The sequence below is a fragment of the Ursus americanus genome, chromosome 10 (assembly GCF_024610735.1).
Source record: "Ursus americanus isolate L20-20 chromosome 10, mUrsAme1.1.p, whole genome shotgun sequence".
Lineage (NCBI taxonomy): Eukaryota > Metazoa > Chordata > Mammalia > Carnivora > Ursidae > Ursus > Ursus americanus.
In genome coordinates this window covers 48,934,647-48,957,771 of record NC_142136.1, presented here as the reverse complement: position 1 = coordinate 48,957,771, position 23,125 = coordinate 48,934,647, and the positions used below count along the sequence as shown (strand labels likewise).

Here is a 23,125-nt window from a genome sequence, read left to right as displayed (position 1 = left end):
TCCTGGTTATAGGAACTCAGGGGCTGAGTTTCTAACAACCATATGGGGACAGGTGGTAGGAGCCTTGGCTTATATAAGATGTGGAGCTTGAATTAAGACTCTTGCATCAGGCTGGTTCCTGGAAGTGCTGCCTGCTCAGTGAGAGTCTGTGTGTTCTGCCTGAGGCGCTGGAGGTGGGGCGAAGTTTCCCGTGAGCTGACAAAGGCACCGGTGGTGCTGTGTTTGGATTATGTGACCAAATTTCTATTTTGGCATGATGTGAGATGGAGCCTGGCATCCAGCTCCATGCTTAGCAGGGAGTCTGCTTAAGATTCTCTTTCTCCCTCCCTCTCTGCCCCTCCCCACTGCGCTCTTTCTCTCTCTCTAAAGTAAATAAATAAATCTCTGGGAAAAAAAAAAAAATTAGTCCCACGGTGGTAAAACCCATGGATCTCCCTCAAGAAGCAAATGCATCACTCCTCTGTAGGGACTTTTTACAACCCAGGCTGTACAGAACTCCTAGAGTTAAAGCAACACCTGGTAAAAGTTATAAACCATCGGAGGAAGTAATCCACTCTGGAGATCTAGAAGCCACTCCTAAGAACTGGGGTAAAAAATCTGAAGGACTTTGTAAAATACACATGCTTAAAATGACTTAAGAAATAAAGAAGGAATAGAAACCAAAATAAAAGAATAAAATACAGTGAGGTGAAAAGGTAGAAAGGGCTGAAGGGGGAAGGAAGTTTCTGAGCCCTGTCATGTTTAAAATATTTTATATTCTTCCTCATGAGTTGTCATGTCCTGCATGTATTTATATTTCTATTATAACTATATATATACTTATAATTTAATATAGTTAATAATTACATAACTATAACTGATGATATATATATATCATCTCACATGGGGTCAAACCTATTCTAACAAATGCTATTAAAACCAAATCCATGGGACACCTGGGTGGCTCAGTCAGTTAAGCATCTGACTCTTGATTTCGGCTTAGCGCATGATCTCAGGGTCCTGGGATCCAGTACTGTGTCAGGCTCCACACTCAGTGGGGAGTCTGCTTCTCTTCTCCTCCCTCTCCCTCTATCCCCTCCCCCAAAATAAATGAATAAATCTTTAAAAAAATCTTTAAAAAAAAACCCCAAATCCATAATAGAAAAAAATTTCAGTCCTATCCAATGATGACCAATTTTTAAAAATTCTCATTATAAAGGCTGTTACTTGTAGTTATGAAAAGTTTTTTAGACTAGTCCAATCTTTTCAAAGATCCAGGTGTTCTACATTGATTTCTGTTGAGTAAATAAGTTTCACTAAGAGTAATGTCTAATCATAGGCTATGTATTTACATTCTCTAGTGCTGTAACATAATAAAGTATTCACCTCCTTGCAAATTTGAAGTACATGATGTTTTAAGATAAACTGTATCATGGACAAGAAAATTTTTTAAGACCCCCTCAACTAAAGCACTGCCTTTAATGGTCTTTTAGTGAGTGTTCTCGTATTTTATTTCACATTCAACTCTTTCATTCTAAATTCAGTGCTGTGATTACTACTTGTCTCAGTTGAATTTCAATGCTAGCCTTTCCAATTATTTCCTAAATGCTCAATTCCTTACTTATGTGCAGTAAATTTCTCATACTTTATAGAATTCCAATCAACATTCCTCAGGGCACTTTGCATTCTTTCAAAGTCTTCAAAGTCTTCTTTCCCAAAGTCACAAATGCTTGCATTCTTTCTCTTCATAAGCAGCATACTCCCTTGAGCATTTCAAATCAAATAATAAGTTGATAACTAGATTTGAGATGCTCCCTGGCTTCAATCTGATTTATCATACTTGGCTGAATTTTTAGGAAAGGTTCCAGGAGAAAAAATAAAATAAATAAAAAACAAAACCCCCTAAAACTTCTCTCCATAAAGACTAGGCAAAGAAACTCTTAGAAACAAAAGCCAGTGTGACTCGAGGACAGAACTTTTACTCTTTTCTATAATTAAATTGCAATTATCCCAGTCGATATCAGTGTAATTAAAATCTTTCATGGTCGGTATTCCAGCCCGTCCATGGTTGTTCACTGTTAGTCTTAAGAAAACTTACTCTCTTCAGTTTCTCTACAGGTTGTTTGTACATTAAAAAGTGCTATTTTCAAGATCAGGTGGATCCCAGCTTTTGAGGGAGAAAAAGTTACAGAGAAAGAGAGCGAGGGAGGAAGGCAGACAGGGAAGAGGAGAGAGAGAGGAGGTGGGTGGAGGAAGGGACACAGAGGGAGAGAGGGAGATTTTTAATATTGCAGTGAACAGACTGTTTTGACCACTAATTACATTCCTGGATACTTGTTTGATTCACTGTGTATTTTTTTCTGAGTAAACATGAAAAATAAGACTGGTTTAATCCATAAGGCATTTCATACATCACATTTATAATATGTTAAAAAAACTTAACAGTACTCAAGGGTGTGTTCAAGGCTAGGGAAGTGAAACTGACATGAAGAAAATAAATCTAATTCCTGTCTTCAAGATACTTAAGCTCTTGACTAATGTCAAGATAAAACATCAATAGATAAAGCAAAACAGTGTAACAATTGATTGATCGGGATGTCACACAACAGAATTAGTATGTGTTAATTTTTCCTTGCTATTTAAGGACTTGTTTATTTAAACCTCTGTGTTGGCTTCATATGTCACATAACCCTTCTTGGTTTATAGTCAGAAGACAAACTGTGGCCTGAGATCTATATCTGTATCTATCTATTTATCTATCTCTACCTGGAGATAGAGAGAGAGAGAGAGAGATATCTAGATATAGATAGATAGATACCCAGCAACCAAAACCAGTGGTTCTGTGTGACCACAGTAGAGAATCATTGTTGTATTATTTGAAGTTTTATCTGCTGTTTTACATTTGCAGTGGCCTAAACATGAAATGAGAGTGTTTCTTTCTAGTGCTATTTTCTTCTGGATTTTAATTTTGAAGCACCAATCTGGAACATAAACCATGCTGATTAATATTTACTGAGACAGGAAAAGCATGCCAGCTTACGTGATCCAGGATCTGGTCATGGTTTCGTAGTCCAGAGCCTCATCTGGTTTTGCATGTGTGCCCAGAGATGTCCAGTCTCAAGGGAAATGATTCTGGTTGTTGAATCTTACGGCAGCTTATGGTGTTTGTTAGTTTACAGTGTGAAGTGTAAAATGAAAACAGAACTTCCAAACAGAAAGGAAAGCTTGTGACCATGGGTCAGTTAATCCTTTCCCCAGGATGAAAGCCTACCTAGGAAGTCAAGTTATGATCAAAAGGCTGTTTTGTGAGCCTGGTATCAGAACAAAGAAAGTGAGGTCAATTGTTACAGCTGTTGAGTTGACTGACCAGAACGTGAGTTCGACTCCTGGGGCGTCCTAGACCCCTGTCTCACTACAACCCCAAGCCCTGCCTGGCAAGACTGTTCGGATGCAGGTTTCTCCCACGCCGCCTTGGTTTGTAGTTGCTATGCTCATTAGTATTGAACCCCCTCGACACATGGCACATCTCATCTGTTAGGGTACAGTTTTATTTAATTTCAGATATAGAATCTGCCTTTAAATTTGGTGGGCATCTCACTATAAACCTCTGTATGCTAAAATATTACGAATTGACTTTTCATGAATGACTGTCTTTCATGCTCTACTGCGGTGGTAGCTCCTTGAGGGTAAAAGTATAGCATATTATAAAGTCTTTGTAATTCTCTTCAGTGGCCACATCATAACCTTGCTGTCGGGACAGAACTCTGCACATGGGGAAAGGAGCACTGTTTCCTGAGCAGTTGTTGTGGACTGCTACCGTATCTCATTCATATACATATAATCATATATTTATACATAATACTTTGTGATATTATGATCCTCATTTTATAAATAAGGAAATTAAAGCTGAGAGAAATTAAATACATTGTTTGCAGCTAGTACACTGACAGAGCCAGAATTTAAATCTCTTCATTCCTTGACTTCTAGTCTCTGTGTGTATAGGGTTGTGAGATGGATAAATTGCATTAGGTTGCCTTCTGATAAATATACTATGTTGGCTCATATAACATATGATCAGTAAAAGTGTTGCTTGATTTATGATCAAAAAGTAATATTTATCACTTAATCATTTTCTTACAATTCTCACATATTTTCATTTGCTGTTTATAGAGATTTGGGAAATGGGGTGGATTTTAATTGTTTCAGTCATTTAACGTTTGGCAATGGGAGCAGTTACGAACTGCTCCATAAATACCTCACGTGGAAAGGTGAAGGGAATTATAGGGGAATTTTGATTGTCTAGCTAGACTTCTGAGGTACAACTAGCTAAAGGTCAGTTAGTCCTTCTCCTTTCTCTTTATTCAAAATGTGAACAATATAAAATCATATTTGATATAAAGTTATTGCTACCTATGTGGAAAGGATCTAGAGAAAGTATTTGCTATTTAAAGTGATTCATGGCAAATGTATTAGAAAAATAGGAAACACTATTATTAAAACACACACACACACACACACACACACACACGCACACACACACAAGGCAACCCTTCGGTGGAATGAAACTTTTTCCTTGTAAAGTCAGTGGGTGGATGTAGACACCTGTATAACTCCGGGCAGTTTCAAACCCAGCAACCCGGAAAGCACAAGCTGAGAATCTTCGGGCTGGCAACCTACCCATTGTACGCGAGCTATTGTCCTGCAGCCTCGCAGCTCTACGGATCAGGGTTCTGAGAGCGGAGAGAAGCAAACCACAGGTTCTTCTGTTGTACGGCAGAAGTGTTCTTCACGATTGGAGAGCCGTCTTAGAAAGCACTTCTGTTGCCGATGGAGCTGACACCGGCGAGGAGCCTTTCCGCCTTCCCCTCCGCACTCCAGCTGAAATGTTAGTGTCGGTGCAAGCCGTGGTCCCGGATGAGACCGTGTGATGGCCGGAGATTGCATGGAGGCCGCCTCATACACCATTTTATACTGCGTTTCTTAGACCAGTGTCTCCTGGCACCTCCCAAAGCCCGGCCTGCTGACCGTCAGCGGTCCTGTGAAATTCTCTTGGATAATACACAGTTCCTTATCTGATGAAATATTGATACAGTGCATTCATAGGAGTTGTATTAGTTCTCATTTGCAATGTTATTTTTACAGAAGTATGTATTCCGTAGATTGTACCCATCATAGGGTTTCGTTTCTGCACGTGATGCAGTGGCGTATTTATTGCCTATATCCAATGTCCTTTTCTAAAGATTTTGTTTATTCATTCGACAGAGATAGAGACAGGCAGCGAGAGAGGGAACACAAGCAGGGGGAGTGGTAGAGGAAGAAGCAGGCTCATACCGGAAGAGCCTGATGTGGGGCTCGATCCCATAACGCTAGGATCACGCCCTGAGCCGAAGGCAGACGCTTAACCGCTGTGCCACCCAGGTGCCCCCAATGTCCTTTTCTAGAGTACTCTTTTTCCTTGGTGTTCTTAAGTCAGTTAATTGATTACTAAGGGTTGTTCTCAAAGTATTGTGGTCTAGTTCTTTAATTGTAATTTTTTGTTCGTCTTCCTGTTAAGCCTATTAAAGTTCATTTAAAAATATTCTGAGTTCTAGAGAGAATTGATGAAAAAAGTTGATTATCAATTTTGACTCTTATGATTTGTTGAATTGTAATTAACATTACTCATATAAGACAAAATTCCAAACATTTCCTCCCCCTGCCACCAAGTGCTATCTTAGGTTTACTAGGAAGGGCCCATAAATTAGTATTCTTAATCCAATGATTTGGGAATGTTTCACACAGCTGTTATTGTTGAAGAACTTACAGAATTTAAGTTGGGAAAGAGCTAACATTTATTGAGTGACTACTGTGTAGAGATTAGCATGTCGCATACATCACTTTGGTAAACAGACCCAGCTCTGGGAGGCAGATATTCCCACCTAGTAGACAAAGGCATGAAATTTGAGGCATGTTAGGCAACTTGCCAGACTCTAAGAGCCTGACTCCAAGGCCAGTGCACCCTCTCACCGTTTCTGTAAATATTTGTATATGTGCTTTCTAAACATAATTATACAAATGAACATAGCAGTATTCTCTAGAGATTGATGCTTTCTCTGATTTTGTCTTCATGTTGTATGAGTTTAAGACTTTTTAAAAAAATTTTTATTAGAGAGAGAGAGCATGAGCAGTGGGGAGTGGCAGAGGGAGAAGCAGACTCCCTGTTCAGTGGGGAGCCCGACTCAGGGCTGGATCCCAGGACCCTGAGATCATGACCTGACCTGAAGGCAGGCAGTTAACTGACTGAGCCACTCAGGTGCCATGAGTTTGTGACATTTTGATATGTAGTTTGAACCTGTGATTCTTCTTGAATACATTCATCACCCATAATTATCTCCCATAAATTCTCTCCCTTGCATCCTGTTACTAATACTCCCCCCCCTCAGTTAATATCTTCTCTGCACTCTTATTTCTAACGTGCACTTCCAAAAGCTCGCACTACTGGTTTTTAAGAATTTTTATCCCTGAGTTCGATATTCACTATGCCCCACATTACCCTCCTGATGGTACTCGTATTTTTTCCATTACATGACCGAGAATGAGTATATTGAGAATAATATCAATAAAGATGTTTTGCTTTTCTGCAGGTGGTCTAAATTCTGCTTAGATCACACTGTCCTTAGGTAAGAATTGCTGTTGCTGTAAGTCCCATAAGCATGAGCCTGGCATATCCAGTTTCATGTACTCGTGGCCTTAGTGGTTGGAACTGAAGGGGAAGTAGCCACCACCAACTTAGATCAGCAAGAGAGCTGCCATTTATTAGGCACTCCTAATGCGCAAGGCACTTTATAAACATTTGTATCTTAAATATGTATCTGACTTGACACGTACAGCACTCAGAACAGTGTCTGCTAGTAAATTGTACACAAATGTTTGCTTTTATCATTTGCATCATCATCACCATTGTCTTGTTTAAAGCCTTCAGTAATCATTGGCTGGAGATATTATTCTCATTTTAAGGCAAAGGAAATTGAGGTTAATCAACGCTGAATTACTTGAATGGTAGAGACTGAATTTCGGTGCAGGTATATTTGACTTCTAAGACTGTTTTCTTCCTGCTCAGTTACACTGTCCCCCATAAGTGGGTAATGGCCACAAAAGAAAAATATTTCCCTTTCTGACCTTCACAAGGTGGGAACACCTTCCTGTCTTCCCGAGGGGAGCATGTCACTCAGAGGAGACTCATCCAAACACCGTGGCTGACATTTTCACTGCATGGACTGCTGGTTGGAGAAGTCTCTGTGGCCTTGAGGAGAAAGTAGCTGGGTTCCTAGGGGACCCTCTGAATATCTAAGATGTTTTGATTGTCTGCTTATCCCAGGAAAGATAACTGCTAACTCCTGTCTCCCCCAGGGCATTCTGATTTTCCAGACAGAACTGGACTCTGGTTCTATAAATGCTTGTCTTGTCCTCTCCTTTGTCCCTTGTCATCACTTCTTCTGAACCTGACACCAGATGTGTGCCATCTATTAACCTGTCATATTCATTGATCTTCCTAAGAAATCAAACTGTCCCTCTAATTCCCCTGTCTGATCTTTGCTTGCCAGAGCTTACTGACAAAATTGTCCCCTCGCAGAAAAGTATAGTCTATTCACTTTGGCTCTAATAGCCTCAAATGCTGTATAGTCAATACATGATTTTCTGTACATTTTAAACTTTATGGCCTCATTGAAAATGAAAACTGTTTGCAGATAACTCTGATTTCACCTCCAGTGGCTGTATGAAAATACAACCAAAGTAAACCTAGAGATTAAGGAAGCTTATGAAGGAAAGTGTAAAACCTTTCCATTGGGACTTTTCATTTTTCAACAGAAAATAGGGTGTACTTTGTAGTTCATAATATCCGAATCCAAAATGATGTCTAATTTTCCTCCTCCTCATTTGTTGGAGAATGATAGAGGATTATAAAGTCTCCAGTGTAGCTTAATATAGTTATAATGAAGCTGTGGTCATTCCCTTTTCTGTTTAAGAACCTTAGGAAATTCTCTGTTCCTTGCTGATGCTGTTCTTCCATCACGATGTCATTGTGCACGCGTGACTTCTTTGCCAAAACTAGGTAATTTGAGAATAAGCGCATCCTCATTAATTCTTTCATTATTCAGTAATAACACTGTAGGAGGAGCTTGGATTAGTCAATGTCCAGCCAGGATAATGTGAGTTATTCTAGGCATTTCAAGCAGAGAGAATTCAACAGAGGAAATAAGTTAAAAAACATATTGGGTGTTGGGGGCGCCTGGGTGGCACAGCGGTTAAGCGTCTGCCTTCGGCTCAGGGCGTGATCCCGGCGTTATGGGATCGAGCCCCACATCAGGCTCTTCCGCTGTGAGCCTGCTTCTTCCTCTCCCACTCCCCCTGCTTGTGTTCCCTCTCTCTCTGGCTGTCTCTATCTCTGTCGAATAAATAAATAAAATCTTTAAAAAAAAACAAAACATATTGGGTGTTGGATTTTCATTGCAACATTATTCACAAAAGCCAATCCATAGAAACAACCAAAAAGAAAATGTGACATACGTATGTGTGTGTACACACCAGCATATACACACAATGGAATATTATTCAGCTGTAAAAAAGAAGGAAATCCTGTCATTTGGAACAATATGGATGGGACCTTGAAGACGTTATATGGAAGGAAATAAACAGAAAAGGACAAATGTGGTTATGATCTCACTTAAGTTTGGAATCTGAGTATACCGAAATCATGGATACAGAGAGCAGATTGGTGGTTTCCAGAGGTGCGGGGAGGGAGGCAGGTGAACTAGGTGAAGCTACAAACTTCCAATAATAAGACAAATAAGTTCTGGGTATGGAATGTCCGGCACAGTGTTTAGTTGGTGATGCTGTGTTGTATGTTTGCTGAAGGCCAACAGAGCAAATCGTAAAAATTCTCAGCACAAGAAAATCATTTTTGTAACTATGTGAGGTGATTGTTGTTAACTAAACTTTTTGTGAGGATCATTTCACGGTATATACAGTATATATTAAATTCTGTTGTGCGTTTTGGACTAATACAATGTTCCCTGTAAATTATATCTCACTAAAGCTGGGGAAATATATATATATATATATATATGTATGTATTGGGAGGATCAAAATAGCAAAAGAGAAAAGCCGGTGGTTATTCAACATTGGGAACTACTGCCCCCTTAGGCTGAAAGCTAGGAGCTCAGCGGCCAGTGTGCAGGGGGAGCTTCCAGTGCCGTGGCGAGTGCTAGCTTCCTGCTGAGGCCACTGAGCTGGAAGCTAGAAGTCTCCTCTCCTGCAGATGCTCTGAAACTGCTCCAGAAGCTGCTGGGGATGAAAACCTCTGACAGTCTCTCTACAAAGTTCTAGATAGACTATTCCCTGTACTTGGAACTCACCCTTCCTTCCTCCACCTGTCACCCCACTGCCCTGCCCTCCACTTGGCTATCTTTTCTATTTCTTAAACAAACAAACAAACAAACATGCTTTTCAATATCTACCACGAGATTGTTACCTGTGGAAGTCTCCGATTTGATCACACCTCTGTCCCTTGTGTGGTGTCTGTGATTGCAGTGTCATGTTGTGCCTGTTACCTTTGTACTTGTCAGCCTAGCCTCTTGAAGTTGAGAGCTTCTCAGTGTTGCGCCTTTTTTTGTTTGTTTATATCTTCTCAACTAGCCTGGGACCTATTAACTCTCAGCTAATATTTGTCAAATGGATTTGAATTGAATTGAAGTATGCAAATACACAGAACTATGGTGTATCTTATGGGTCTCTTATGCTGGGTCAGGAATTGCAACGTTGTCCTGCAGGTGACGAGGAGTTGTGTGTCGGGAGACTTGCAGAGCCGTGCAGTAATTCAGTGCGTCTGAGCTGGAGGAAGTTAGAGAGACGTTGTAGGGAGTCGGAGCCGAGGGTATCCATTTAGCTTGACTCTTCAGTGGCCACTGTGGTGTTGTTTTTTTTCTCGTTTGGGACTTGGGAATGTTATTTTACCTTACTTTATGATGGAGGTGGGGCTTTTTGCAGGATTAAAAAGTGCTCTTTTTAGAGCTTCGGAAGGTATCTGGCTGACAGGCTGGCTGAGGTTTTATAATCAACCATTTATAATCATGAAATGTTCTAATTATAAAAAATAATGTAGTCAGACATTCTAAATTATGTTCCAATTCACTTTGCCAAGTGCCTTTTCAAACCTTTTTTGCTCTGGCAGCCTTTTTTTTTTTTTTTTTGTAATTCTCTTTTTACAACACAGAAAACTGAGGAAACTGAGGAGAGTCGAACTTCAGAAACAGTATAACTCTGAACTAATTTAAAGGTGGAAATATAAGTGGCCCAAGATAAATCACAGTCTAATACCCTACTTTACAAACCTAAACTCAAGTTTTTCCTCCTGGAAACACTAGAACACGAGAGTGAGATGCCCATCTGCCTGAAGGTAAAGTAACAGTGACAACCCAGTCATCCTTCCCATCTCGAGCTTTCTGTTCCTCCCACAAAGTCCCATTCTCAGGACAGAGGCCAAGCTGATCTAGGCCAGTGGATTTCAAACCAGGTCCCACAGATCCTTAGTGATGCCTGAAAGCCCACAGGGGAGGGAAGGAGGGACAGAGCGGGGGGAGCTCCATCTGCTCCAGCCTTGCTTGTCTTTGTCCTCAGCAGGTCCACTCTTCTCCTTTAAGACATTTAATTATTTAGGAAACTTCATTTACAAAAGGAATTGATCGCTATAAACATTGTAGAAAACCCAAGACAAAACAACACTGATCTAGTCTGCACAAATATTAAGAGCATATGCAGTTGCTGAAAAAGCTGTGTGAAGGAAAATTCCATAGAGCTGGACTCAGAGAACCTCCTTTGATTTTTGATTTTGTTCTTCCAATTAGCTGTGAGCTCTTGAACAAGTTACTAAAGCTTTGGAGAAATGGTTTGTAAATTACAATATTCCATTGGAACAAGAGCTCATTGTTTCTCAGAGAATGGGTCAGTCAGTTGATGAAATTCTGGAGCAACAACACCAGTATGTCATTTATTAATGGACAGTTTTGAAAGCCGACTGTGGTGGTTCGTTTTATGTGTCAAGTGGACTGGGCCACAGGGTCCCCAGATAGTTGATCAAGCTTTATTCTTATGTTTCTGTGAGAATTTTTTTGGATGACATTAACATTTAAATCAGTGGACTTGAGTAAAGGAGATTGTCCCCCATGATGTGGGTGAGCCCATCTGTTGAAGGCCTGAATGGAATACAAGGCTGACCCGCCTCTGAGTAAATGAAAATTCTGTCTGATGGTCTTTGAACTGGGACATCAGCTCTTCCTGGTTCTACAGCACCTTCTGACCTTTGGACCAGAACTGGGACATCGGCTCTTCCAATTTTGACCTTGCCAGCCAAGTTCAATTGTGTGAGTCAGTTCCTTATACTAGGTAGATAGGTAGGTAGGCAGGCAGGCAGGTAGGTAGGTAGAAAGAAAGATAGATAGATAGTCATACTGGTTCTGTTTCTCTAGAGAACCCCTACTAATATACCTGGTGATGTGATCTTGAAACACGGTCACAGTTCTTTGACATTCTTCCCTCCAAAAGGTGGAGCCTAGTTCTGCTCTCCCTTAAATTTAGTGACTTGCTTCTAATGAATGGAATACAGTAGAAGAGACAGTGTGTGGCAAGGTGATAAAAGGCCCTATGGCTTTCTTCTTATTTCCTCTCTTAGATCACTTTTTCTAAGGGAAGCAGCTGCCACGTATAAAGATGTTCACGTGATGAGGAACTGAGGCCTCCAGCCAACAGACATGTGAGCCATCTTGGAAGTGGACCCTCCAGCCCACCAGGCCTTCAGAAGATGGAAACCCTTACTGACATCATCACTGCGACTTCATGGAAGACCCTGAACCAGAACCATTCAACAAAGCTGCTCCCAGATTCTTAAGCCATAGACAGTATATGAAATAACAAATGTTTACTGTTTTCAAGCCATTATGTTTTAGAGTACTTTGTTTTGCAGCAAGAGATAACTAATATGCCTGTGTTGAGTCCATTGTGTTATGCTGGACCCTTCATTCCTGGACTCAGGATGGTGAATGGTTACTGGGAGGTCCTGAGAATCAGTAAGGAAAATTTTCATTTCATTTTATGTTTGCACCAAGATACGGGAGAGTGGCCAACATCCAGTAAGCCTGGATCAAAATTCAAAGTGCCCTTGTTGATCTGGGCAGGATGTCAAGACAACCCAGATGAAGGTCAGCATGGGCAAGGACAGAGCAGCAGGCCTAGGAAGAAAAGCAAACCCTTCATCAGCACAATGGGGACTAATTGGCTGTGTAAGAACGAAGGTCAGGCTCCCTGTGAGCTTAAAATAGGTGTTCAATACGTATGCATTGATTGATGTTGGTTGATTTATTTTGAATGCCAGACAGACTGTGAGTCATCAGTGTTGCAATATAGCTTAAATAAATGTGAGTTGTGCCTGGAAAAATAGCAATTCAGCAGTAAGGACCAAAAAGAGCCATTCAGCCTCTCCCTGGGCAGCTTTCCTTGTCCCACCTGCCACAGTCTTCTGATTACTGAGAGAGAGGAGCTTCCCAGGTGGAAGATGAGTAATGCTTCAGGGAGAAGTGAAGGAGAGTCTTCAGTGGGAAAGCCTTTGGCAGAGGAGCCTAACCAATTGCTCTCAGCTTCAAGTGAGGACCTGGATTGATTTCTCTATAGGGAGATTAGTGGTGTGATTTGCAAAGATGCTGAGACGGCCCCCAACTAGACTGACAGCGAGAGAGAATGGGACCGGGGGAGGTGATTGCCCGTTGGAACAGAAGAGAAATTTGATACCCTGGTGAGACATGGTTCACTCGAAGATAGTGCTTAATTTTGTTTTTGCCACTCTTGATGAAAACTTTGCCATGTTGTGGCTTCAGTGGAATACGTGGAAGTGTGGCTCATAGCTCTGGGTCATGCTAAAGTACTCTCTTCTCTGTTTGGGGAAGTAAGGCCCTCCGTGTGATTCACGTGCTCCCGTGTTCTAGTTTCCCCGGGAGAATCTCTGTGTACACATCTTACCCTAGTGTCGTTATTTTAGTGCCACTTTTACTCCGAAGGATCCTGATTTGGACGATTCGTGATATGGCAACCCACTTCCCATCATAGTGGAAGGGCAACGTGGTAGAGAGGCTAGCAAGACGGGCTGTCGCACAGAGCTCCCGAGAGAAAAATCTCGGCTCTGCTGCTTCATCGTCACACGACGTCGGCTAAATTCCTCACTGTCTCTGGACTGTGGTTACTGTAAAGTGGGGATAATAATAACATCTATCCCTGTGGTTGGGGTGAGGATTACTTGAGTTACTAGGCACAAAGCCCTGCCAACAGGGCCTGATCTATGAAGGCTCTGTAACAGTTTTAGGTTTGGTTTGTATTAAATCTTCACAAAAGTCTTGTAATGAAGTTGTCCTTGTGCCGCTTTGTAATGAGGACACTGCACCATCAAGAGGTAAATTAAGAACCTTTTCATAGGCAGACCCATTAGACGGTAGTAGGTGCAGGAATTCAGGAATTGGTTTTGACTCTCACCTCAAAGCTGACACTTGCTAGAAGATTCTACAGAGTATTCCTTAAAGCCTCTTTATGTCTTCTCTTCATTTCCGAGAGCAAGTCAGTATGAGGCATTACCCCTGCATTCTTATTCTCATTCAACTCTACACCTGTTCTAGCCAGAACAGAGATATATTTTTTTAATTTTATTTGTGGGGTCTGGGGGCGGAGGACTGTTTCCAATATCAGATGGTGTCTTACACCTGTATCAGGTTCACAGAGGATGAGGCCAGGCCAGCAGCTTACCCATGATGATACTGGTTTTCCTTAACCACATTGCCCCGAGAACTTGAGAGTCTGAGATCATTTCCATTGTGGAGCTTGGCAGAAATGTCCTGTGGGGAATCTGTGGAGGCAGGTCTAAAGTAGCCTCGCAGAGTCTATGCATCATGTGAAGGGCAAAAAAAAGATGATTCACGTTCACCCAGCAGCAGAATGGACATGGCCCAGAGAGCCAGCAGAGCTTGGCTGCCCAGACCAATATGTTACAGCTATGCCCCTGTGGCCCTGTCATCGAAGACTGGAAGGAGTAGACGTGTCTTAGTGAATACCAACTCAGACGGGTATCCGCCAGGGCCTGGGCACCTCCCCTCCCTCTTAGGCTTTCTCACCACAGAAGCCTCTTCCCCAAATTGTAGCTGAAGCTCTACTTCATGGAGGGGGGTTAGATATCTGGCAGTGGAAGAGTATATTTCTCTATATTTTTAGTAAAAATTCAGCTTAGTTTTGGAAAAATACAGTTCCACTGCCTGCATACTGAAGTTCACAGACTTAACATTTATGGCCTATAACTGCTGTGCCATCTTGGGAGATCGTCTTCTTCCCATTTTGCCCACTGCCCTCCCTCCTGACTTTGTCTCTTTGTGAAGCACGATTCCTCAAGTTGAGCTTTTCAAGATCTCAAACCCTTGCTTAAACTCTGTATCCCCATCTATAAAGTGAGAATAATATTTATCAGGGCCATTGTAAAGATTAGAAGCGATTTCGATAATGTGCCTGTCCTTCAGGGGTGAGACACCGTAGATACCCAGATACCGTAGCCATTACTACCACTCCTACTACAACTAATGATAGCAGTCCTGAAAACAGCAACAGCCAGACTAGTTCTAAAGCATGATCATTTGAAATTAGCATGCCGGTATATTCTACGACATCAATATATACACATTATTGATATTAAATTCTTGAGGTTATCAAGGTTAATATACGTACCTAGGATACTGTTAATATGAGTATCTAGGACACACAGTATGAGTATCTAGGACACAATGTTAATATGAGTATCTAGGACATATCTTCTCATGAGTGCTAGTTTCTTTTCTTTATACGGAGAGCCCATCCTGTTCTCCCCTGAAAGGGTGTGTTTCTCTTCTCTAGACAAGCACGCAGAGAGCATTTTTACTTTTTTAAAGAGCACATTTCCATACCTATCAAGGAAATGAAAGCTTTTCAAGAAAATTCCTGTGAAAAGTCTGAGATTATTAAAAGAATAACTGTTGAGGAAAAAAAAAGAAACAAAGTGTTTAACCTTTTTCCTGAGAAGTTAAAGACTGTACTTCACAAAAGCTTCTGCAACTTCCAATTTTATTCAAGAGCTCGAGAAACTAGCAATCCCCAAGGCTCCAAATTTAATTTCCATTGCATAGAATGCCTCTCACATCAGAATTAATCAGGTTTCATTTCCAATGTCCCATTTCCCTTCAGGAATTCTGTGGTATAAACCTCGAAGGTAAACACAGATATTCATCTACTCACCTGTTTTGAAGAGCCAGACATTCAGGAACGTAAATCATGGGAAGTGACGGGTATGCACTGATCTGGGTACAATTCGTCTCCCCTGTCCACCGCAGCCTCTCCTCGTGCTCGCAGGAACAAATGCTTTATTCTGAGATACAGGCCAAATGAGCAGACGTTTAGAATTTGTACTACCTATAAGCAGGCAGAACAAATCTCGATTTTGTTTCTTTTTTTAAAAGGGGAAAATCGGATATAAGAAATATAGAGAGCATTATCTGGGTGTCTGGTTTTGCTCCTTCTACAAACCTCCATTCATTGCTCTTCTAGAGTTGTAAGAACATTATTTCTGAAATGGTCAAGTCATTCCCTGCTGACAGTTTGAACATCTGTGGACCCACCTTCTTTAGTTTTGTCTTTGTTCGGAGACGTTTCGGGTGTCTGCCAACGCAAAGTCAACATCGGCCCCAGCCCCACCCAGGACGGTGATGTGTGGACAGACTTGGGTACTTACTTGTTTGTGGAAGGATGGGGCTGGCGTTGGGTCTCCGCAGAGGCTCAGCGTTAGTCTGCCTGTGTGTTTTCATTTCCTGAGCTTGCAGTTGCACGCTGCTGGGATGAGGGATGGGGCTTCCCACGGTGGCTTTTGTAGCAGTAAAAGACTTCACGGTCTGCTTGTCCTTTCTCCGTTTCCTTCTGTTTCCATCCTCAGCAAACTCTCCAGTTATTCTAGTTCAAGAAGTGGATGAAGTACAGGGAAGTGCTCATTTTCAAATCTCTCTTTTAGGGAAGATTGTACAGAATCAGAGAGGATGAAATGGAGCTTTGGAACCTTTTCTTTCCCCATGATAATTAGCATTCTCTTCAAATTCATTGGTCTCTGGGGAATTTGTTCTGTGTGGGGTGGCTCCAAGCTCTATGCGGGTATTACAGGTAGAAAAGCTCAAGGGAATTGGAAATGTGCCTTCCGAGCATAATAAGTAGCTTCAACTATCTTATTTACAACATGTGTTCTTAGTGCTCAAAGAGGCAGGAAGTTTTTGAAGTCAGAAGTTGCTTTACTTCAGTTTGATTGTACAGGGAGTACATTCCTTGAAACTGTTCTTTTGTAGTTCATTTTGGATATACAGATAGTAATTTAGGAATAGTAGTATAGCTTGTCCTTTCATTCCTGACCTTTGGCAAACTCGAGGAGGAAAATACCGCACTTGGTTCATTGCTGGAGCCTAGCGTAAGGAGACAGGACATCGGGTGCAGGGGTTACTTCTGACTTTGGTGGTGTCAGATAACAGGACTTCAGACACGCACTGATGTTGCTGATTTCTCTGGACGTTGCTGCTCCCGGGTAGTAAGTCTGCAGAAATCTCAGAGACAGTAAATCTGCCCCAGAAGGCAGATACTTCTGTGGAACAATTTGGCCTGGGTAGGAACCCACTCTTCTCAGTAAGAAGTCAGTGAAGGCCCTGGGGAAAATGTCTTGATCCTGAAATCCCCTCTACTAGGAAGGTGTGCCTTCTAGGTCCTTCTGTAACACGCATACTAACCTCACCAAAACTTCCCTTTCAATATGGCTTTGAGATGGCCAGTGCAATTGCCTGTCTCCAACTGAACCGCAAGCTCCCCGACAGTAGAGACCTGTTTTTGTTCAACCAGGACACAACGTTCCCAAGTCTGAATGGGAGTCAGCATTTGAAAACAATTTGTTGACTTAATGAGCCAGACTTCTTGTGATAAAACAAAAGCCGTCTCTTGAATCCTGCTGACATTTTCCTGATTTATTAAAATGACCAACAGTACTAGCAATCAGTGATTTATTTTGTGTCTGTCACTGTGCTGAGCATTCAGCCCGTCATCGCTTGAAATCCTCACAATTTGGCGGATATTGGGACTAAAACTAGTCAGACTAATGTGGCTTTCGAATCCGAGAAAACAGAGTTAAAACTTGTGCTTTGTCCCTTGTTAGCTCTTTGAGCTTGGTCTTGGTGAGGCACCAGCCTCATTGGCAGATTGGGTTAATGAGAAGTTTCTCAAAGAATGTTGTGAATGCCATTTATCTTTGTCACGTAGCTTGTACCCTTTAGTTGTTATTTCTCTGCTTAACATCATTTCGTTCTTTGAGTAGATGAATACTAGAAATAATGGATCAGTTTAGAACAGAGAAGGAAAATCAGTATTTTCTTTCAGTCCCTTAGTTTCTTATTCTTGTTTTCCCATACATCTACCCATTCCTTCTGCTCTTGGTATAACTTCGCAGCTTTTAATTATTTTGAGTCTACTATAGACAACCACAATTTCATGAGAAGTCATAACTTCCCTTTCACAGAAACTCTTCTGCTTGTTCTTGGTTACCTACGCTAGCCAGGGTCTCTTGCCACTTTTTGGATACATCCCTGTTTCTTTGTACACTGCGGGAGAGTGTGTTTGGATAAAATATTGTTGTAAGCAATCCCGATATTACGTATGCCTTATCCTGACTCTCCTACCCAGGACAAGAAAAAATGTGCTGTGGTGGCAGAGGCGAAAGCAAATATGGGTGTATGACTGACTGGTCAGAGGAGATGCCCGCCATAACCGTTGGTACTATGGTACATAACCGTTGGTACATAACCGTTGGTACATAACCGTTGGTAACTAACGCAGTCATATGCAGCTGGTACATCGGTATGTCTGCAAACCAGCTGAGGGTCAGCCTGGCGGCCAGTTACCTTGTTGCCTTCCCTCTGGCCTGTTTATAAATGGGGAGAGTTCACTAACAACCGTGATAAACCCCCACTCAGATACTTTTCCTGGTGGGACTCGCCGATTACTTTTATATACCAGTTCATGGCTCCTCTTCTGGTGAACCAGTATTTCCGCAGAAACCAGAAGCGACTATATGAAAGACATCCGCCATAAAATACCGCAGCTGTTTCAAAGTTTTCTTGTCCTCACAAATGTTTTGTTGGCACCCTATATGTGGATTAAGTAATATGAGCAACTAAAGACTAAATGCACTTTCGGCCCAGACATTTGCATCAGCATGTCCTTATGGACACATGTGAAATATCAGTGAGTTTGAGGAAGGTAGGTGCACTGAATGTTCAGAAATGACTTGGAGTATGGAAATGGGAAGGGTCTGAGAGTCTACCCTGCTTGCACGTTAACAAGTTCGTTTGCCACAGATTCATAGATGCTGGCAGAAAACCAAGACTCCTGAGCCAGAGACAGAAGCCTTGATTACTCACGATGCAACAAGCTGCACAATTCAGGTTTCCACTGGTTCCTCATGCTCCCCAATTTCCACAGGGCAACACAGGTTCATATAGATGAATGCTGTTCAGGCAGTGTGTTTGTGTCTCCAGGAGGAACCCCAAGTTTAGGAAACCCCAGTCTTTTACAATAAGCCATAAGTAAATCTGTTTAGCCCTTGTGCCAGAAGGAGATACTATCTTTATTACACTGGTGACCCAACAAATCCACCTTTTCCTCTACAGAAAGTCAGTCCTCAATTTCCTATGCCTATTCTCTATAAAAATATCCTTGAAAAGATAGTCCAGTACAGAGCTTGTCAGTGCATCTACTTGCAAAATGTGCAGAAATACAAGAGACCCTTAGAAAATTCTCTCAAACATATGAAAGCCCAGGGAGTAATCTGGCTGTGAACTAACACTGAAAAGAAGATTTGAACTTTTCTCTATCCCATCCAAGAGCTTAGTATGCTCTCTCTTTTAGCTAATGTCCTGATGATACTTTTTTTTTTTTTTTTTTTGTCCTGGAAAGAATCAGTGCCAAGGTCTTTCTGATGAAAACTGAACCTCTGAGATGCCAATTAACCTTGCATTGCTGAGACTGGCCAATTTGTTGTTTCTCTGCCCAAGCTTGTGCATTTAAACTTTAAAGGTTTTGTTTTTATGGTTTATAGTGTAGGGGGAAATGACAAAACCAGCTAAATCCTCTATGAACAACAGAGAAGTAAAAGCAAAAGCCTGTTGCCTTACCAATTGATCTCTTTTTCTCTTGTTTTCCAAGCTCTGCTTTTTCATACCTATTCCAGAAATCCATAGAAGATGAGGAAGGCTAAGAGTAGGTACAAAAGCAAGAATGACACCAATGGGTTAAAAGAGAACTGAACTGTATCAATGCAAAATGTAGTTAGAAAGAACTTCAGAGAATCAAGTAGAGAAAAGGTCAGGAGATGATATTTCTAAGAAACCAGAAGTGAGCCAATGATGTGTCTTTATTACATTTCTATTTGTGAAGCGTTTCTCACTACTTCTTAATTATTTGTTTTTCACTTAGAAACTTGGTTTTATTATTTCAGCAAACTTTATATCCTACTGCTGCTTCAAATGAGAAATCTGTTCGTCTTAAATGCAGGCTTTGGCACAATAGCTCATGTTTTAAATGAGAAATATATTCATTGAAATGCAGGCTTTGGCATACGAGCTCATTATATTTGAGCCATGTCAAATGTTGACCTGAAATAGGAAAAAAAAAATCTTGGGGTGATGAGTCAAATTTCAGTAACAAGTTTTTCTGTGGAATTTGATAACCCCTACAAAAGCATATAAAACTCTATATAGCTAGCATCTTATTTGAGATATATTAAAAGGAAGAGTTGTAATGTCAGTGTTGCGAGTTGGGGATCATTTTGAAAAATATGCATGGTTAATATTTTCACTTTCAAAATTAGTAAGGTATAGAGAGAATACGCAGAATAAAGGCCTTATATGATCTGGAATGAAAAAATGGTCTAACTGTAATACGTTGACAATTCCAGTATAAGTCTCAGGTAATTTTATATACCTAGGTATGAATAAATGATCTTTAATTATTCATTGGTTTATCAATCCCAATTTTACATCACGGCTTGCTTTCATGTAGATGTCTGTACCATATTATGTTTTCATGTGTATGGAGGAGAATAGGCATCAATAGTCTCATCTATTTTTTTTTTTTTTTTTTGAGAGAGAGAGAAAGAGAACAGGGGGAGGAGCAGAGTGGAGGGAGAGAGAGAGAATCTTAAGGAGACACCCCGCTGAGCTCAGAGCCTGACATGGGGCTCCATCCCAGGACCCTGAGATCATGACCTGAGCTGAAATCAAGAGTGGGGCATTTAACCAACTCAGCCTCCCAGGCACCTCTCATCTACTTTTTTTTTTTTTTTTTTAGATTTTATTTATTTATTTATTCGACAGAGATAGAGACAGCCAGCGAGAGAGGTAACACAAGCAGGGGGAGTGGGAGAGGAAGAAGCAGGCTCACAGCAGAGGAGCCTGATGTGGGGCTCGATCCCATAACGCCGGGATCACGCCCTGAGCCGAAGGCAGATGCCCAACTGCTGTGCCACCCAGGCGCCCCTCTCATCTGCTTTTATGTGTAATTTTAACCAGAGTTAAACATGTATTATTTCTGATTTTTTTTCTTTTTCCAACTCTTTCTACCTTTAATCTCTCATGACTTTAAAGCAAAGGACAAAAGAACAAGAATTCCTTTATTCTTTACTTTATCTTCCAGTTATATAGCATGCATACAGCATATTGACAATGAACAACATCTTTATAGCTCTTCATGTAGGATGTATGTTTTCTTTTTTAAAATGCGGCGAAATGAACGATAACCGAAGTACTAGACATTGAATAAATCACGTTGCCATTTTGTATCAAAGCATGTTTATGATACCTCTACATGATTATCAAATTGTGTTTTCAGGGACCAGAGCAGAATGAGATGAGTTTCAAAAAATTAGTTTGTAAAACTTGAGGGCTACTAAAGGAAGTGTGTAAGGTATAACCAGTAATTATTCATTTCAGATTATACATGTGAAAACTATAGCTTCAAAGGACAAAGAGCTTAGGTGAGGGCAGGCAGGCAGGTAACAAAGTGATTCCTTTCTGATTAGGAGAAAAGACAGTCATAGGGTTATAATGGCGTCGAAAGGGCAAGTAGGATTTGGATAGATTTCCACTATTGTCATGGTGTAAAAGTAAGAGAGAGAGATACAGATTCCTGAAAATACCCACAACTAGGCAAAGATTAAGTGAAGGACAGTAACTTTTCTTAGAATTGAAGGTATTCATGGATAAGATTCTCTAGTTGAATAGTAAAGACTTTTGAGAGGTCTTGACACCTGTGAGATAGATGAGGGATCCCAAGACAAGCTCTGAGCAGCATAGGAAGACTCCAGCTTGGAAAAAGATTCCAGGATTTCTCAAATATTAATGTGAAATTCAGTCATTAAAAATACGGATCCTAATTTAGTTGCTCTCTGGGATGGGGTTCAAGATGCTGTTTCTCATAAACTCCAAGGTGGGATCATTGGTGTTAGTTCAAGGAGTAACTTTGAGTAAATAGGGATTAGGCAACGGCTTAGAACAAGCAAAATTAAATGTTGGTTATCTTGGTGTTTTATTATAGTTTGTCTTTATATACACACACACACTATAACGCATATCATCTCTTATCATATAGATATATATTTTTCGGTACAAATCCTTTTTTAGAAATAACTGGGTGATGGGCATTAAGGAGGACATGTGATGTGATGAGCACTGGGTGTTATATGCAACTAATGAATCATTGAACACTACCTTAAAAACTAATGATATACTATATGTTGGCTGATTGAATTTAAATAAAAAAATTTTAGACTTGAGAAATAAAATATGTAAAATCGGAAAGAAATGACTTTTTTGCTCTCCATCTGTTTATCTTTTCATTTTCTTAATAATGACCTTAATTTTAAAAAATTTTGATGAAATTCAATTTATCACTCATTTCCTTTTATGGCTTATGCTTTTGGTGTCTTATCTAAATACTCTTTGCCAAAGTTAAGGTTACAAAGATTTTCTCCTGTGTTTTTCTATAAAACTTTTATAATTTTAGGCTTTACTTTTAGGCTTTACTTTTAGAATGGTTTTGTGATTCTTAAAATTTTGAGAATAGTTGACACACAATGTTACAGTAGTTTCAGGTGTACAACATGGTGTGATTCAGCTTCTTTATCAGGTATGCTCACCACAAGCGTACCTACCATCTGTCATCATACAATGCTAATACAATATCGTTGTTCCCTGCGCCTTGCCCTTTATTCTCATGACCTGCCTTGCCCTTTATTCTCATGACCTTTCGTTGCATAACTGGGAGCCTGCACCTCCCACTCCCCCTCACCCATTTTGCCCATCCCCTCACTCCCCTCCCCGCATCCCCTCCCCTCCCCTTTGGCAACGATGAGTTTGTTCTCTTTATTTATAGATATGATTCTGCATGTTTGTTTATTGCATATTTGTTTGAATCATTTTTGAATTAAGTTTTGGAAATGATGTTATATAGTTTAATCAAGGTTCATTTTTTTCCTACATGGATATCCATTTTTTCTAGCACAATTTTTTAAAAGACTATTTTTTATCCATTGAATTGCCTTTGTATTTTTGTTGAAAATTAGTTGATCGGAGATGTGTGAGTCTGTTTCTGGATTCTATTTTGTTCTATTAATCTATCTTTATTATTATTTCAATCTTATGGACTTGGTTACTGTAGCTTTACATTAGGTCTTAAATTGGGTATAAGCCTTCTAACTTTGTCTTTTCAAAAGCTGTTTAGATAATCTAGATCATTTGTATTTACATATAAATTTTGGAATTAACTCCTCACTTTCCACACACACACACACACAAAAACCCCAACAAAACCCTGCTGTTTTATTTTTTTATTTTTTTTTTATTATTATTATTTTTTTAAAGATTTTATTTATTTATTCGACAGAGAGAGAGACAGCCAGCGAGAGAGGGAACACAAGCAGGGGGAGTGGGAGAGGAAGAAGCAGGCTCATAGCGGAGGAGCCTGATGTGGGGCTCGA

General features: G+C 40.6%; 1 long non-coding RNA gene across 1 annotated transcript in view; it reads left to right on the top strand.

Moving 5' to 3' along the window:
• LOC123801035 (uncharacterized) overlaps nt 1-22,155 on the top strand; it is a 519,085-nt gene extending 496,930 nt beyond the window's left edge. The window contains exon 14 of the long non-coding RNA XR_015725942.1: nt 11,687-22,155. This is a non-coding gene — a long non-coding RNA (uncharacterized LOC123801035). The remainder of the gene's footprint in view (nt 1-11,686) is intronic.
• Nucleotides 22,156-23,125: the final 970 nt, after the last annotated feature.